The following is a 19,399-nucleotide window of genomic DNA, read 5'->3' on the forward strand; positions in this document are numbered from 1 at the left end:
GACAGAACTGCCTTTGGGATGCATGAATTTGTTTTGCTACTCCACAGTCCCCTTAGATTGACCTTTAAATGTGCAAAATTAGACAAGCCTAGCTACAGGAGGAGAAAACATGCCTGAAGCCAAGGAGCACGCAAGGTAATGAACGGCTCCATGCATAGCCGATTGCCATGATTCACAGATTGCTGCAACATTAGGCTTAGTCAAAGCTCAAATATGATTGTCTGACCTCCTTCCACATTCAAACCTTTGCAATTTTAAGTATGCACTGCAATCCATATATCATTTACTCCAGAGTGGCCCTATTGAATTCATCTGGATTGGGGAAAATCCCATAATACAATAAACAGCTCTAGCATTGAGATACAGGTGGGGCCTCTTTATCCACGGAACTGGCATCTGCAGATTTGCCTTGCCGTGGATGCTGAACCGCTGGACCCCCACCTGTAGACCTCCCAGATGCGACCAGAACCTTGTTCCAGAAGTGTCTGGGAGATTTTCTGAGTCTCAGAGAGGCTGCACACCATCGCACGTAGTCTCTCCAAGATTCAAAATGCCACCCGGAGCCTTTTCCACTTTTGCCGAAGGTTGTGTTAGAAAAGCTCTGGGTGGTGTGCTGAGCCTTGGAGAGGCTATGCACAATGGTGGGCCAAAAACCATGGATTTGATTATCCATGATTTTCGGTATCCGCAGGGGGACCAATAATGGATCCCCTGCGCATACAAAGGCAACACCTATATGTTAAAAAAAAAACACCACACATTTATTCAAGAGATGAACAGAAAACAGCTATGTTTTGCTTCATCTTATGCAAAATCAGCAGTCACCCAATATTAATGTTCACCGTTGTTTTCACTGGACCACAGTCATGCATGACACACAAAACAATAGTACTGCATCATTTTAGTATTTTCCTTATTCTACCCTGTGGCAATACACTAAGTGCCATCAAAGTTAGTTGCTTGATACAGTTCCTACGACAGAGGAACACAGCACACAAAACAAAGATGTCACATATCCAGCAGACTGATACTGCCATATGGCAGATTTCGCAAAATAATATATAAACGGTACACAAGGAAGTACATCTTTTAAAATCAGGAGCAATGCACATGAGCAATGCACAACCTCCTTTAGTACCATAGGTAATCATCTCCAGGCAACACGTTTCTCCATGTCCCTTGGCCACCTGCATTGCTCTTTGGTTTCCTTTACTTCCCTGATTTACCATAAGACCAGCAGAATTTCCTCTTCTTCTTCATGCCAGCAGAGATCAAGCCTCTTCAAACATTTGTTGTTATTGTTGTTCTTCTTCTTCTTCAGCTTTTGTCCCGTGTGGTGGCAGGATCCACTGTTTTGGATCAGAGTCATGATTTCTCTCAATTGCAGGCTTGGTCTGGGTGTAGGCGGGTGATTTACATGTTGCCGTGCAGCGTGTCAAGCCAGCGCTGCTTCGGTTGGCCCTTCAGTCGTTTGCTATTGACCTCCAACTGAAGGCCCTTCTGTGCCAGCGTACCACTGTTGGGTCCCAGAGTGCTGATGCCAGGCTTCTCTCAACTTGTTGGTGATTGGAGCGACACTGTACTGCTGCCAGATGTTGTCACTGCGCACGTAGTCAAAACAAGTGATACCACTGATCTAAGACATCATCTTTGTCTCCATGACAGTGAGGTGACATTTGGCTTCTCTTGTCGCCGGCCAGCATTCGGCTCCGTAGAGTGACCATCCGGATGACCATCCAGTAGATCTTCGACTTGAGATGGTCACTGATATTCTTGTCGCAAAGGATACTGGTCGTCGTGCGCCACTTTGTCCAGGCTGTGTTTACTCACATAGTGGTCTCATGACTCAGGCTGCCGTCAGCTGCGATTGTTGAGCCGAGGTATTGGAACGTCTCAGTAAGTGGCAGGTCGATGCCATTTGTGAGGATTGTCCAGAGCTCATTGGGGTCTGTTGTCATGTACTCCGTCTTCTTGATGTTAAGGCAGAGGCCAAAAAATGCAAGATGGTCGCTCCAAGCTTGTACTTGCTGCTCAAGGTCCGCCTGGTTGTCAGACGCAAAGAGAACGTCATCTGCATAGAGAACATTCAAACATATGTTATTACACTCCACTAAAGTACCTGCTCCTACTTTATGTACTGACCTGTAGATTCAATTAGGACCTGGATCAGCTTGATCTTTCAGAACCTTATTTAGAAGAAAAGAACTCAGCAACATCATGTGAGACAGTTAATACCAAGATGATTATTAACTAAGATGTCCTGAAAATTTCACAGGCAGGTTTGTATAGTACTGCAAAGATCGAGCATCTCATCATAGCCTACATTTTTGTATGCATCTTTTGAGATTCCAGAATTGGTCACTTCTTCAGGCAGATATAGAGCTTGATGAACCACTAGTCTTATACATCAGGGTATATGTATATTTATGCTGATACAGCTTCCAGCAATGTTGCCTTTTGTATTCAATACTATTTCAACTTGCATTTTCAAAACCTGAACAAAAAAGCACATGCACACATTTCAATCTGTTTTGTTTTCATTTCAGTTTGTTCTGGAACAAAACTTACAAGTTAATGGTTACACAAAGCAAGAGATTAAAAGAGCTTCCCGACAAAGAAACAAATCTCAAAAAGAAGGGAAGTCACTAGCACCAAAGGCCAGGGCCTTTCTTCCCTATATCAAATATGTCACAGATTGTATAGGAAGACTGCTGCAGAAGGTAAATATCAAGACAATTTACAAACCAACAGTCAAGCTACAGCAGAGCCTGTGACCGCCAAAAGATGAAAAAGACCCACATTTACAGGCAGGGGTATATCAAATCCCATGTTGCTGTGGGAAGTTATACATTGGCACTACAAAAAGGAGTATGCAGACCCGAGTGAAGGAACATGAAAGACATTGGGCACAATCCTAACCAGGTCTACTCAGAAGTAAGTCCTATTTTGTTCAGTGGGGCTTACTCTCAGGAAAGTGTGGTTAGGATTGCAGCCGCTGCCGCTTAAAACAGATTGAAAAATCAGCAATTGAAGAACACTCAGTGACAACAGGACATAAAGTAGATTTTGAACACACTGAGTTGTTGCCTAATACTATACATTACCATGCACGTATGCATAGAGAAGCAACTGGAATATATAAGCATCCAAACAATCTGAACAGGAAAGAAGAAACAATGAAAGTTAATGCATGGCTACCAGCCCTGAAAAATGTTGCTCAAAGAGTAAGGAGTCAGTCAGTGGAGTTAACAGCTAACAACAATGTTCCCTAATTCAATGGGTGATAAATTACCACCTGTATAAGAACAGCCCCAAGTTCCAGTGCCTGAGAAGAACTGTGGTCTCTGAGGAAGCTCACCAAAGCTGTGGGTGAAACATCAGGTTTCACTTTTTAGGCTTGATTTTTTAGCTTCTTATTCCAGTTTTATTTCATTTTTAGTTTTAATCCTTAGTTATTTTAGCTTCAATTGCCTTTGGTTTTAGTTTTAGCTTTCAAGGTTGAGTTTTAGTTGTTTTTAGTTTTTGGTTTTTAACTTAGTTTTAGTTAAAAGAGAAGAGAAAGATGGAAATTGCCAAGATGAAAGTTGCAATGCTGTCCAGTTAGAGCAGAGCTGATTTCTAAGATCTTTCTCTCTCGTACAAACTGTTGTGCATTTTCATGGTCTTAATTCACAGGTGCTTACCTGTTGATACCTGCTAGCTTTTAACAAAACAGATTGATACTGAACTTAACAGTTTTTCAGGCTAGTTGCCGTGGTCTAGCTTTTTTGTCTAATGAGCTTAAACCAAACTTAAAGGGGGCGGGCTAACTATTACCAACACTAAAACTAAGTTCAAGAGAGAGAGATCTCAGAAATCAGCTCTGCTCTAACTGGACAGCATTGCCACTTTCATCTTGGCATGACTCTCTTGCAAAGCACAGTGCCCATCTTGTATCTCTAGCACATCTTACCCTAAGTCTGTGGGTCAGTTCTCTTTTATCTCCACTGGGAAAAATGAGTCCTCCAAGCTCTGATAGATTGGTTTGAAATTGACAGATGTTCAAATTTACCAAGTCAGGTGAGCAAACAGGGCCCATTATCAGGGGTAAACTAATCCAGCAGGATCAGTAAGGTGTTGGTCAAGGGTGTTGTTTCCTGGGGAGGCTAGACAGACATGGGACTCCAGGAGACATCTGAGGGAGGATTGCTATGTGAGATGGGTGACCTAGAGCTCCAGACAGAATGGAGAATGTAACAGGCGGATTCCTAGATTAACCTCAGTGTACATAGTGTACTGGAATTTGGGAAGTAAAGGGCATTTCCTTTGGGGAGTGGTGCTTGCTCATGATAGAAGGGCAGCCCACTGTGTTTGGATTATGGGATGCCTGTATAGTTTGGTCTGCTGCCAGAGAATGATGGTTTTTTTGGATGGGTTCCCTGACGTGGTTATTGTCAGCCTGAGCCAAGTGGAAAGCTCTTCATTCGAACAGAAGACTGCACTGCTGGGTGCACATGTGGTTTGGCATGAACCTGCTCATTGTCAGGGATCCCATTCAATGTGCAGTGGGTGGAGACAGGAAGGGGAAAAAATTAAGGCAGCTCAAGATATAACGTAGCAAGTGGTAGCTTTTCAAGCCTAGCTGTGAAGAGCCAAGATGGTGAGTCAGTGCCTTCGGGCAGCAGCACTGCTTGCTTAGCATTATCTCTTCTGAGCAGGAGGGAGACAACTCAGTAGCACCGGTAGGGAAAGTCATCAGAGAATCATTTTAAGAACACATAAAATGGACATGTGGAGGCTTAACCTTAAGTTGGGTTCAAACCTTTTTCTCACTGTTTGAAGAAATTGGGAATGGTTATGAAATCCGGAATCCAGAATCCATGAGAGTAAGAGCAGCCCAAAGTTGTCAAAAATGAAGCAAAACAAATGCTGGAGCAGCTTTTGAAATGCCGTAAAGTACGTGCCACCATGGGAACGCTAGCTCTGACAGTGATATGGCAGCATAGGACTGGTGTTGTTTTGAATGAGTACAGTAGATCAGTGTAGTCTAACCTGAATAAAACATTTGAAATTTGATTTTCTTTTTGGAGGAGATGGATTCTTAAACCCCATGGTAAACTGCTCAGTAAGGGAGGCATAGTTTGAAGCATTCATTTAGAATTGGATCATTCCATGCATTTCCCAGTTCGGCACCGGAGTTCTTTCATCCTGCTCGCAAAACAGCCTGTGTAGTTAACAGAATACAACACATTTTCAGATTGATGCCTACAACCAACAATTACTTCACATCAATTCAGGAACATCTGAACATTTCGGTGTTTCTCAAGTTTTGTCCTCCACTGAACCATTTCACATGGTCCATATGTTCAAAGTACCACCAGAAGTAAATGGCGATGACATCATCACCTGTTACTTCTGAGTTGGTAGGCCAATTGGGAGGCGGACAACAAAATACCAATAAAGGCTTAGGGTGGATGGGAATCATGGAATCACAGAGTTGGAAAGGGCCTAATAAGTCATCTAGTCCAACCCTCTGCCTTAGGAAGGAAATCCTCTTAGAGCATCTCCAACAGGTGCTTTATAGAGTGCAGAAAAGCATGCTTTGGAGCTCTGTCCACCGAGCCAAGCCTCCTACCATGTTTTTTGTGTCATGTTCCTGGTTTCGCTGCAAGGTGCAAGTAACCATTGGTGGTAACCGTATCACTGATTGAAAAATACTGGTCTGTCTAGCTCAGTATTATCTACACTGCCAGGCAGTGGCTGTCTAGGGTTTCAGACTGAGGACCTTCCTTGCCTTGCCCAGATATGCCAGGGATTGTAGCTTTTGTATGTAAAGCAATTGCTCTTCCTCTGAGCTACAGCCCCAACCCCTAATGGTGGGTCCACAGCAAGCAGAAGTGATCCACTAAAATTGTTTGGGAAAAATGAAGGGGTAGCAAAGACTCTCACGCTGTGCATAGACCTTAACATACTGAGGACAGGGCCTAGGAGAGGGGAGTAAAGGGGGTAATTTGTACCCTGGCCCAGGGTCAAAAGGGGGGCCCAGGAGCCAAAGGAGGGGGCCCAGAAATTTCCTGAATTCTTACATTTTCCTATCTACTCAGACTTGTTGCCCACATGGGATGCTGGGGACACTACCACGACTGGGGATGCTGGGTACCCTACTGATGCCACATGGGTTAGTAGACCTGGACTCCAAAGACTTTTCCAGCTGTCTCTATTCTCCCTCCCCCTGTTTCACCCCTCCCCGCCCCCATTCTGCTCACCCTTCACCACCTTCCCCTACTCTGTTTCACCCCTCCCCCTTTGCAAAGGGACCCAAAAGAAACTTTGTAGCCCCTCTCAGAGGCCCTGGTTGAGGGGACAAACTGGATAGTGAGAAATATTGGGAGGAGCATCTCAAAATCATTGCTGAGAACAAGGCATATCACGGGCATTTCCTGCTAAAATATTGAAATAGGCACCAGCTCCTCATGCATCCTGCAAGACTTTATGACTTGTTGGTGTGTTTGCAGGGCTTGCTCCACACATCCATGCATTCTGCTCTCCTGTGACTGGTATTCGGAGGCATACCGCTACTGAGCTCAGACGGAGCACTAGTATCCATTGAGAGAGCTGCCCTCCATGTTACGAATACTTTTCCTCACTCCCATGCATTCAGAAAGGCTACCTGGACTGTGGTAGTGTTTTTGCACCACAACCAGAAGACATGAGAAAAACACAAGGATGATTCAACGTGCAATGAAAACCGAGAGAGAATTTTTTTTTTAAAAAGAGCAGTGGAGCTCTTGCAATCTTAATGAAAGAACAAGAAGCAAAAGAACCAGGACACTGTTTCAGAACTTCCCTGGAGATATAGCTCAAGGGCTTCCTTGAGGGTCATCATATTTATTTCATATTTCATCATAATTTCAGAGCCAGGTCATTTTGAGGGAGCAGGTGGATTTGTATGCCTGGGAAATTCTCACATCTGTATTTCACTGAAATGGAGCTAAGGTGCCAAGGTGGCCCAAACTTTGGTAACTTTTTTGGCATCTGAAAGAACAATAATGGCTATACAGCAGACCATGAGGCTTGTACCATTGTAAAGCAAGAAGCTGGTGGGGCTGGAACTCTTAGGATTCATAGCATTTACTTGTATGTACTGTATTCTTTGCTCCTGATTGCTCTGTCCAGTTTATCTTTTAAATACTCAAAGCAAAGAACATGTTAGCATAAAGAAAACACTAATAATCAAGCTATTCCCCCCCCCCAAAAAGTCTTTATAATAATGGTTGTCACTGTTATTTTGAAAAATATTCCATCTTGGCTGTCTGCTCTTACTCTTCGCTTTGATTTGATTGTTTGCTACAAATACAGAATTCCAGTGATTCTCAACTTTTTAGCATCAGGATCCATCTGAAAAAAGTTTCACTTGATTCGTTGCTCAAGCCTCAGTGGCTATAATGGTGGATTGTGCAGCAGTGCTCCCCACAAATAGGTTGTTTAACCCTTGATACACATAGCCTAATCCAGTAGTTCCCAAACATTTTTGACTGGCAGCTCGCTTGACCTACTGGGCTATTGCCTGTAATCCCTAATCCCATTAGGGTTACAATCCTATACATTGTATAGGATAGTGGGTGTTCCAAGGATTCCACAGCTCTCCTAGCTGCTTTCCACTGGTCCCTGGGGATCCATGGCTCATAGTCTGGGAACCACTGCCCTAATTATTTTGTCAGCAAACCACCAAAAGTTGGGTCGTGGCCATGAACCCACAGTTTGAGAACCACTACAGTATTCAATTCTCTTTCCAATAGAATTTGTATTCTATTCTTGAAGTTTTTGAGATTCCCAAAAATATTAGGATGTATGCTGTAAACATCTTGTTTAGTAACTCTTTGTAACAAAAGTTTGTTGTAGGCCTTTACTCTTAACAAATGCTCCTGTACAACATACACATTTACAATTTTGTGACTTTGAAGAAACATTCTGAATCAGAAATGTCCACATATATCATCAATGTTTGGTATTGACCATTTACAGCCCAATTCAGTGCAAATTCCCATGCAGCAGGGCCCGCATGAACTGCGCTGCATCCTGTGCAGGAATTTTTCATGTCCCCTTGTCCCAAGGTAAGCCCCAGCATCTTCAATGGGGAAACTTGGACCTGTGCAAGCTCTATACCTGGTTCAAGTACATGTTGCCCTGTATCAGTGGATCAGGCCCAGGAAGGGGGATAGGATTTGGCACACACAGTTGCCACCAATCCTGCTTCTGTTGCCACCCTCCCCCTTGTCATATCCTTCCCCACCCGCCCTGCGCCCTGCTCCACCTCCTCACTGCTTGGCACAGAATTCCACCGCATGAACTACTGGCCTTGCTGGTGCAAGTGGGCTGGTGTGACCTTTTGGCCAGCCCGCCTGACAACTATGCCACTGCTAAGCACTTTACAGCACTTTTGCAACGGCAAGCACTGATGCAGCATGCGCTGCACCGGTCCTCACACTGCTCAGAATTGTGCCATTAGTTTATTTCTTGTATGTGGTAGACCATGGATTAAGCAGCAAAAATATCCCATGCATGTTTTGAAACTATTATATTTTCTTGTTCTAAAAACAAATACGAATAACATGAGATCATAGCAAAAAGACGATCAGTTGTGCTATCACACAGTCACAAACTTTCCCCTTTAATGCAAAATAACATTCTGTACTTCCTTTCAGATATCTTCGTTCAGATCAGTTCAGTTCCAGTATGTAATAAATGGTTGTCAACTTTCTAAAAAGTCTTTATTTTCAGTCCATCCCATAGTCTTTTATAATGTGTCAGTTGGTACATGAGTATCCCCTGCCTCATTTTCCTTTGCTATTCCTTTCCTGAAGGAAAGCAAAAATTACTCCACATGTTTTAAATGCATGTATCATTCATCATTTGAAATATGGGCTTTTATTAAATTTAAATTTCTTCCAATATATATTTAACATGGAAGCCAATTGAGAAAATTCCTCTACCTATTTTGCTAGGGAAATCGTCCTAGCACCTTTCAGTTGGAATAATAGGAAATTAAAAGGTGCCAAGACATCTCTGTATTCACTGTTGACAACATCCTGTTCTTAATTTCCTAAATTGGTTGCAGTATCTTTAGGTTGGGTAAAGGAGGGGGAGAGAAACAGGCTCTTTCTTTGAGAGTGCAATCCAAACTTCTTCTTGAGCCAAGACAGCCTTCCCTGCACTGGCTCAGAGTGTCACAAATGTGCTGTAAAGCATGTTTGTGACTACTGTGAGCTGGCTGGGCTGGCATGAAGGCCTGCCCTGGCCTGGCAGCACCACATCCCATCCCATCCCAGCGCCAGCTGGCACAGGTAAAGTTGTGGCAGATGTGTGGGGTGGGTGGGAGAGGGTGGCAGGAGGACACTATGGAAGTGAGAGGGGACATTTCTGGGTGGCAGAGTGCGGATCATGCCCAGGAGGGGGCCGGATTGTTGCCATATCTCCATCACCATATCCTAACTCCCTTCCTGGGCTGGGCAGCCCTACACAGGGCTTCCCAAATTTGCACCAGATAAATAGCTGGCATGGATTCAAGAAGCCCCATAAAGGTGGCTGGGGCTTGACATGAGGTAAGCAGAAATATATCACCCCGAGGAGACCTCCAGCTGCCTCCTGAGCTGCATTGGATGTAGTGTAGTATACAAGTGCCAGAGCAGTTTAGGATTGGGCTGCCTATTCCTTTAAAGAAAGTTCCTTTAAAAAGTACCAAGATAATGTTCTTGAATCTGAGTGAAAGTGTTGCTGCCATTTTGTGTTTGGACTTTAATACAGATATTAGCTACATTAATCAGAGTTATCTTCCTGTGCATGATAGTAATATGTTGGGCTAGTCAGAATTTGTTTTGTATATCAGTCAATCTGAACCATCAACTTAAGGAGAAAATGTTGATATGATTTGGCATGTGAGAGGTGAACAGAAAAAGCAGAAATGTAAAGTGAGATTTTCTGCCTGTGAAGGATGCAACCACAGATACTATCATCTATTCATGGATATCAAATTACTGGCTGCTTGAAGCCAAAATTGCTTTTTATTGTATGTAAGAATTATAAGGACTGGAAGGAACATGAATATTATATAGCCCAACCCCTGGCCTAAGGCAGGCTCTTCTCCAAATGAATTCTCATTCACTCCGCACAGTAATTCAATCTGTGTAACATTCAGATGACTCCCAGAAGCAGAGAAGAGGCACAATCAACACCTACTGTACAAATGATTCTAGAACAATGTAAGGAACAGCTTCTTAAGACAAGCTCAATGGCTCAAGTAAACGAACCAAACTACAAACTGTGCTTGACAAAGGCCACATCACACACAGCAAAACATCACATGGAAAGGAACTGTTGTGAAGCCCACAAGTAGATTATAATGTGGAACATTCTGGACTTTGCTGTGGGGATTCACATTGAGAAGCCACAGCAGGTTGTCGTTTTCAACACTGCGAGCACACAGTAACAACAACGCAAGAAGCATAAGATCATAAAACACATCTTGCAACTTAATTGCTGTATGCCAGTAGGGATTTTGTTTTAAGTGTTGCACAAAATACTCTTATTATAAAAAGAAAAGGGACAAAAATACCTATGGCTGATTAGCTTGCAACTGATCATTTCAGAATGCTGAAAATAAAAACTGCCATTCTATAAATTTATTAGATATACTTCCTGATATAGTATAAAGATTTGATGCTATGGATACTAAGGATGTACAAAACACAACCATTCATTTTGAAACTTGCTTCCTTTAGTGCCTGCTTGTTTCAGCTGCTCATTTTAGCTGCTTATTTCACTTTATGCCCAGTTTGGCTGGAGGCGCTGTTTCAATTTTGATTCATTTTTCAATCATTTCCCATTGGTTTCAATGGGCAAAATTCAACTCATTGAAAATTTTCAATTACTTTTCAGAATTGGATAAAGTTTACATGGATGGAAGCCTACTATATGGGGACAAAGTGAGCTGAAGTTCATGCTGGGATTTTCAGTCTAAGGGCAATTCAAGTTCGTTACAATTAAAAAGTCTCTGATGATCCTGCCGTATAGTTTTACATGGCACCTTTGCAAGGAACTCACAGACAGTGTAGTAATTCTTCTGGCTAAACTCCTGCTAAATGTCAAAAAGAAAGTTGTGAAGGTCTGATCTCGGAAGCTAAGCAGGGCCAGGCCTGGTTAGTACTTGGATGGGAGAACGCCTGGGAATACCGGGTGCTGTAGGCTTATACCATAGTCTTTCGAGACTGAAGGTTGCCAACCAGAAGGTTCGGGTGCTATTCGTAAACAAAAAGCAGTATTAGATGCTTGAGCATATGGTTATTTTGCTTTGTATCCAGTTTGCACCAAAATCTGAAAATGTACAGAGCTAACCCTAAGACAACGCACCAGAAAAATTCAGATATAAATGCAGAAGGTCTCAAGGAAATGCAGTTCTTTGGGTTTTGTAGTTTAAGCACCAGGTCAAAGCAAAACAGATAGACACAGAGGTGGGGAATCATCCAGGTCCTAAACTAAACTAGGCAGGGCCAGCCCAAGACATTCTGGCACCTGAGACAGTGTGTTAAATGCTTCTTCATTGACTTGGTGATGTGCCAGCCTCTGCTCCTCTTACACTCTAGCCCTCCCCTCTATCCCCTCCTCTTCCTTTTTCTTCTCTGTCTTCTTCCTTTTCCAGTCATGGAAGTGGGAGGAGGTGGATCAGTTCAGGTGAGTTGGTTAACAGAAGTACCCACCACCAGCCAGTCTACTTCCTGAGGCTATCGCTCCTGTTGGCCTCATGGATAGGTTGCTGAAACTGCGCTACACTAGCTCTTGGAAGAATGCATCTGTGACCTGTGAAAAAAGAGAAAAATATCAACAAATCATGTCCACAAGATTATAGGTCATTCTGATGAGCAGGAATAGGTAACTGTGGAACATTCAAATGAGAAGGAATTTTCAGATTCAAGGAAAACATCAGAAGCTCCTGGAGATGATTCTCTTCAAGGGAAAACACACAGAGTAGAGGAAACAATTAACTCAAGACCTCTGCCTTTCTTCCCTGGAATCACACTGAGTGGGAAAGGAAGTGAGTCAGATTGTGGCTCACCTAATCTACATCTACTTACTAGGAAGCTACTTTTTCAGATATTGAAGAAGAGGCCCCAGGCAGCCAGAGACAGACAAAGGACAGGAGAAGAAAAGTCAGACTGCCATAGACACTTGTGCATTGGATAGGATTGGGCCACAACTGCGTTTCATCCTGAATGGAATGCACTCCCCTAATGCTTATGTATCAAATTTTACAACACTGTCCTGATAGTGTGTGAAGCAGCCCTGTGACTTTTGAATAGTCAGTTTGACTTTTACTTCACATTCAGCACCCAAACCATTCCCAAGAGCTACCTCACTAACAGATCTTGATCTTATCTACCAACTTTGTAATTTGTTTTTGCTCCAATTATTTTATCTAAAGTATCCATTTCTTCCTAGAGATCTTGTGGATGAACAAGATAAGCGCAAGAGCCAAGATTTGCAGGTTAATTAACAGAGCAACATTTTGCCTATTAACATAAGATTAACTGTGCAAACCTATTAGTCCTTGGGATTAGATTGGGGTGCAGTGGGGAACAACACAATGTGAAATGAATCTGGCAGCCAGACACCTGGGCTGACACCAAGGATTTTGAAGATTCAGGAAGGAGGTGTCAGTCAAAGACCTTGAGTGGATTTGCATTCCTGGGATTCAAATGTTGATGCTGGAGTTCACCTGTTTACAGTGCTGCTGTTTACAGAGCTAATGGGAAAGAGTCATCCTGCACTACTCCATATACTTCCCTTGTAGGAAGAGATCAGAAACAGTGTGTAATGCTGCTGTTCTCAGGCAGCTACAGGGCCAACATGACACTGTAGGATTTAGATCAGGGCTGTCAAACTCATTTCATAGAGTGAGTCGAATAGCTTTCATGGTGCCTGCTCAGAGTCGTAAATAATATCATTAAACAGGAAGTGATGTCATTAAGTAGTTGGCCAGAAATAAGTACTTTATTCTCATATAGAAACATTAGCTGTGAATGACAAGATAAAATGTGCAAATCTTGATCATATTTTCAAGATATGGGAGAGCCAGCCATATCACATGGGCTCATATCACGTGGGCTTAGCTACGCCACTGGAGCCTTTCAGCTCCAGTGCCCTTTATATTACCCTTTCAGCTGTGCCCTTTATGCTGAGGTGTCACTTCACAGCTCTGAAGCCTCAGTGAAACAGTGCTGCTGAAAGGATGGCCTGCACAATAATTGGGCTCTCTCAATGCCTTGGCAGAGTCTGCCTCTCTCACCCCTTTTGGTCTGTGCCTTCCTCCATAGCATTCCTTGTCTCCTGAGGCCTCCCTCTGTTTCTCCCTCCCATAGACTTGGCAGCAGCCTCACTGTTGAAAGGGACTCTGGGAGAGTTCAGTTTTAATGGGCAGCTGGAGAAAGAGCTTCTGGGGGCCACATCTGGCCCATAGGCCTTATGTTTGACACCTCTGACTTAGATCATAAGGAACTGTGGCACCAATATGACAAAAAAAGTGATTTCAAGGCATGTCAAGAGACACCTGAGACTTTTCAATGGAAGCCAACTGTGTTTCTATAGAACAATTGACCTTTCTCAGAAGGTCTTATCCCCCACCATCTAATTTATTGACTTTTCGCAGAACATAAGAACAGCCCCACTGGATCAGGCCATAGGCCCATCTAGTCCAGCTTCCTGTATCTCACAGCGGCCCACCAAATGCCCCAGGGAGCACACCAGATAACAAGAGAACTCATCCTGGTGCCCTCCCTTGCATCTGGCATTCTGACATAGCCCATTTCTAAAATCAGGAGGTTGCACATGCACATCATGGCTTGTAACCCGTAATGGATTTTTCCTCCAGAAACTTGTCCAATCCCCTTTTAAAGGCATCCAGGCCAGATGCCATCACCAAATACTGTGGCAAGGAGTTCCACAGACCAACCACATGCTGAGTAAAGAAATATTTTCTTTTGTCTGTCCTAACTCTCCCAACACTCAATTTTAGTGGATGTCCCCTCGTTCTGGTGTTATGTGAGCATGTAAAGAGCATCTCTCTATCCACTCTATCCTTTCCATGCATAATTTTGTATGTCTCAATCATGTCCCCCCTCAGGCGTCTCTTTTCTAGGCTGAAGAGGCCCAAACGCCGTAGCCTTTCCTCATAAGGAAGGCCCAGTAATCATCTTATTCACTCTCTTTTGCACCTTTTCCATTTCCACTATATCCTTTTTGAGATGTGGTGACGAGAACTGGACACAATACTCCAGGTGTGGCCTTACCATTGATTTGTACAATGGCATTATAATATTAGCTGTTTTGTTCTCAATAGCTTTTCTAATTATCCTAACCATAGAATTGGCCTTCTTTACTGCCACCGCACATTGGGTTGACACTTTCATCGAGCTGTCCAGCACCACCCAAAGATCTCTCTCCTGATCTGTCACAGATAGCTGAGAACCCATTAGCCTATATGTGAAGTTTTGATTTTTTGCCCCAATGTGCATGACTTTACACTTACGTTGAAACACATCTGCCATTTTGCTGCCCATTCTGGAGAGATCCTTCTGGAGCTCCTCACAATCACTTCTGGTCTTCACCACTCTGAAAAGTTTGGTGTCATCTGCAAACTTAGCCATTTCACTGCTCAACCCTGTCTCCAGGTCATTTATGAAGAGGTTGAAAAGTGCTGGTCCCAGGACAGATCCTTGGGGCACATCGCTTTTCACCTCTCTCCATTGTGAAAATTGCCCATTGGCACCCATTCTCTGTTTCCTGGTCTTCAACCAAGTCTCAATCCAGGAGAGGACCCTCTCATTCCTAACTGTGGAGATTTTCAGTAGCCTTTGGTGAGGGACCGTGTCGAACGCCTTCTAAAAGTCCAGGTATATAATGTCCACGGGTTCTCCCACAATCCACATGCCTGTTGACCTTTTCAAAGAATTCTTAAAGGTTTGTGAGGTAAAACTTACCCTTACAGAAGCCATGCTGATTCTCCCTCAGCAAGGCTTGTTCGTCTATGTGTTTTGAGATTCTATCTTTGATGAGGCATTCCACCATCTTACCTGGTATAGATGTTAGACTGACTGGCCAATAGTTTCCCGGGTCCCCCCTCCTTCCCTTTTAAAAAATCGGTGTGACATTTGCTTCCTCCAATCTTCTGGCAACATGGTCGTTTTGAGGGACAAGTTGCATATTTTAGTCAAGAGATCAGCAACTTCATTCTTCAATTCCTTAATAACCCTTTGGTGGATGCCATCAGGGCCTGGTGACTTATTGATCTTTAATTAGGTCTGAAACATCTTCTCTTTTAACCTCTATCTGACTTAATTCCTCTGTCAGGAGGGGCCATTCGGGCAGCGGTATCTGTCTGAGATCTTCTGTCGTGAAGACAGATGCAAAGAACTCATTTAATTTCTCTGCCATCTCTAAGTCTCCTTTTATCTCCCCTTTCCCTCCCTCACCATCCAGAGGGCCAACCGCTTCTCTGGCGGGTTTCCTGCTTCTAACATATTTGAAGAAGCTTTTATTATTCCCCTTAATGTTGCTGGCCATGCGTTCCTCATAGTCTCGCTTGGCCTCCCGTATCACCTTCTTACATTTCTTTTGCCACAGTTTATGTTCCTTTTTATTCTCCTCATTAGGGCAAGACTTCCATTTATGGAAGGAAGCTTCCTTGCCCTTCACAGCCTCTCTAACTTGGCTGGTTAGCCATGCGGGCACTCTCCTGGATTTAGTGGAACCCTTCTTTCTTTGTGGTATACTCCTCTGCTGGGCCTCTATTACTGTTGTTTTAAGCAGCCTCCATGCACTCTGGAGAGATTGGACTCTTTTTACCTTTCCTTTCAACCTCCTTCTAACCAGCCTTCTATTTGAGGGAAGTCTGCTCATTGGAAGTCAAGGGTTTTTGTGAGAGATTTGCCCGGTATTCTTCCCCCGATGTGCATGTCGAAACGGATCACAGCATATCACTGTTCCCCAATGGCTCAGTAACATTGACATCTCTAACCCGGTCCTGAGTACCGCACAATATTAAATCCAGAGGCACCTGTCCTCTGGTGGGCTCCATGACTAGCTGCTCTAAGGCACATCCATTTAACGTGTCAAGAAATCTGGACTCCTTTTTGTGACCAGAACACATATTGACCCAGTCTATATGAGGATAATTGAAGTCCCCCATGATTACAACCCTGTCCCTCCTTGTCACCTCCCTGATCTGTTTCCTCATTTCAAGGTCCAGTTTCTGGCCTGGAGAACGATAGTACACCCCCAGTATTACATCACTCCTCAGGCCTGGCAATTTAACCCACAGAGATTCTGTGGTGGAGTCGGATCCACCTTCAATCTCTACTTTGCTGGATTCTATCCCCTCCTTAACATAAACGGCCACCCCACCTCCAACATGCCCCTGCCTGTCCCTCCTGTAGAGTTTATAGCCCGGAATTGCGGTATCCCACTGATTCTCCGCATTCCACCAGGTTTCCGTTATGCCCACTATGTCAATGTTTTCCCCTGTCACCAGACATTCCAGTTCTCCCATCTTTGCTTGGAGACTTCTGGCATTTGCATAAAAGTATTTGTACATGGAATGCCCCAGGATGGGCTGCTTATTCGCTCCTTTGTCCCTGAATCTCCTCATTGTGCCAAACCGTCTATCACATCCCATCATGCTTCCATTCCCAATTTCTTCTCCTACTCTGCCTTTACCTTGTTGTTCTCTAACCTCCCCATCCTCATCTCATAGGGATGAGGAGTTCTGAACTGGATGCCCCTCGGCTCCTGTCGGCTTTCCCCCAGGATCAGTTTAAAAGCTGCTCTGCCACCTTTTTAATGTTATGCGCCAGCAGTCTGGTTCCATTCTGGTTCAAGTGAAGCCTGTCCCTCTTGTACAAGCCCTGCTTGTCCCAAAACATTCTCCAGTGCCTAACAAATCTAAACCCCTCTTCCCTACACCATCATCTCATCCACGCATTAAGACCCCTGATCTCCACCTGCCTAGCTCGCCCTGCGTGTGGAACAGGTAGCACTTCTGAGAACGCTACCCTAGAGGTTCTGGCTTTCAGCCTCCTACCTAATAGCCTAAATTTGGCCTCCAGGACCTCCCGGCTACACTTGCCCATGTCGTTGGTGCCGACATGCACCACAACCGCTACCTCCTCCCCAGCACTATCTACCAGCCTGTCTAGACAAGAAGTGATGTCCGCAACCTTCGCACCAGACAGGCAAGTCACCATGCGGTCCTCACACCCATCGCAAACCCCCCTCTCAGTTTCTAATAATTGAATCCCCCACTACAAGGTCCCCGACCCCCCTCCTGCTGAGGAGTATCCTGAGTGCATTCGGATACGGGCCCGTCTCCTGGAGAAGGGGTCCCCCTAGGGGATTGTTTTCCTCCTCTCCAGGATGAGGTTCTCCAGCCTAAAGACTTCCCACCGGGCAGCTGAGGAGCTGCACGCCTGCGGGTGGGACAAAGCCTGATTGTCCCTGGAAGTCTCCCCATGGTCCTTCTCTGCCTGCTTCTCCAGGTTGGCCACCAAGGCTTCAAGGGAGCGGACGCGTTCCCTTAGTCCCTGGAGCTCCTTGCACCGAGGACACACCCATGACTTATGCCCCAGAGGCATATAGTCATACATGTGGCACTCATTGCAAAACATGGAATAGCCCCCACCCTGCTGCTACTGTCTGACTGCATAGCTTTTTTTTATTTTGTTTGTTTGTTTAGGGGTACTTAAAAACCCTTCACTGGTTTGCTGCCCTCTTCTCAAGGGAAGAGAAAGGGTGGTATCTGGGGCCCTGGCTTCCTCACCCTGCTGCTGAACTCGCACAGGGGCTAAACTTGCTGTGCCTTACCTGGCACTTTGTTCCCAAGGCACTGGGTTCCCAGAGGCCATGCGCGCTTCTGCAGGTGCTGACCTAGGTAAACTTAGGTTTTTAGGTGCTAACTTAGGTAAAGCTAAGCTAAAGGTAAAGCTAAATTTCAATGTTGATTTAATGTTGATTTAAGATTAGAAGACAAAGAGTTAGAAAGAGTACACTTACCTTCTCCTCCTCCTCCTCTTTCACAACTCAGAGAGTCCTCCCTCTCCTTCTCCAAAACTCAGAGGTCTACTTGCCTTCTCCTTCTCCTCCCACAGAGGCTAAACTCGCTGTGCCTTACCTGGCACTTTGTTCCTGAGAAGGATTCTGCACATCTCTGTTTCTCCCTTCCTCATGTTCTACCCCGACCTCAGTCCAAAGTCTAGCCCACCACTTCTCTCCTGCACACTTTGTGCCGCCAGCTCTAAAGAGTGCTGGTGATGAAGTCCTAGTAATGATTTCATGAAGCCGACTAGTTCCCCCATTCCACTCCTGAAACTCCATTAACTTGGTCGCTTCAGCCCCTCCTTCAGTACAATGACTCATGAGATCAGTCAGTAAATTAAATGCTGCTGGGTTTTCAAATGTTAATTCATTTTTGTGTTTCAAATTTATATCACAATTTCTCCAGGGAGCTTCTGTGTGCACTGCCCCCCTTTATCCCCCACAACAAAGCTGTGAGGCAAGTTAGGCTGAAAGAGAGTGACTGGTCCAAAGTCACCCAGTACTTCATGGCTGAGCAGTGATTTGAACCTGAGTTTCCCTGGTCTGCTTCCAACACAAAGAGCCCAATCTTATCCCCCATCAACTAATGCTACCCAGCCACACTGCCAGAGTGTGCACTGCATGCTATGGGGGGTGGGGGGGGGGAGGGTTTCAGACAACCAGTGAGAGGTAAAACTATGCCAGCTATTTTGCTGGTAAACATCTGGGGAAGGGGATGGGGCACGTTGGAAAAGCAGGGATAGGATCTGGCATGTACTTCTGCTGTAAAACCTAGCCCATGCAGCCTGTTGCCTGCTCCCTGCCCACCACCTTCACCATTCTTGCTGCCACATTACTTGGGCTGGTGGAGTGTCTGGGTGAGTCTGGCTCACACATGGAACGGCTAGACTTTTCCACCAGTGACTCCACTGAGCATGATGATGATGCAACATTTGCGCCATTGAAGGTCCATTTAGGATAGTTGATCAATAGATGGTCCATTAAACCACTATATTAGCTGACTCTCACCTATGATGTGTAGCAGTGACCCCTTCTTGATGGAACTCTCTCTCCAAACAGTCCCCCTGTCTTGCAGTCTTTGGTCGTCCCTCCAAGAAGTTTTATTTGGCTGCTGGACTGATGATTTTATTGTCAGCTGCTTTTAAATTTTACTAATTTCATTATGTTATGTCCTTGTTTGGGGGGCGGGGGCGTGGAAGTCAAGGAAGACTAATCTAACAAATTTAAAAGTTGAATTTGATTGTCGGATGAAAATGATATGATACTTTCTGCTGCATTTTGA

The 19,399-nt window shown here is 44.5% G+C and overlaps 1 pseudogene; it reads right to left on the bottom strand.

Moving 5' to 3' along the window:
- Nucleotides 1-1,365: 1,365 nt before the first annotated feature.
- LOC136648315 (uncharacterized) lies at nucleotides 1,366-17,927 on the bottom strand (annotated as a pseudogene).
- Between the last annotated feature and the right edge of the window lie 1,472 nt (nucleotides 17,928-19,399).

This window comes from Tiliqua scincoides, chromosome 4, assembly GCF_035046505.1.
Source record: "Tiliqua scincoides isolate rTilSci1 chromosome 4, rTilSci1.hap2, whole genome shotgun sequence".
Lineage (NCBI taxonomy): Eukaryota > Metazoa > Chordata > Lepidosauria > Squamata > Scincidae > Tiliqua > Tiliqua scincoides.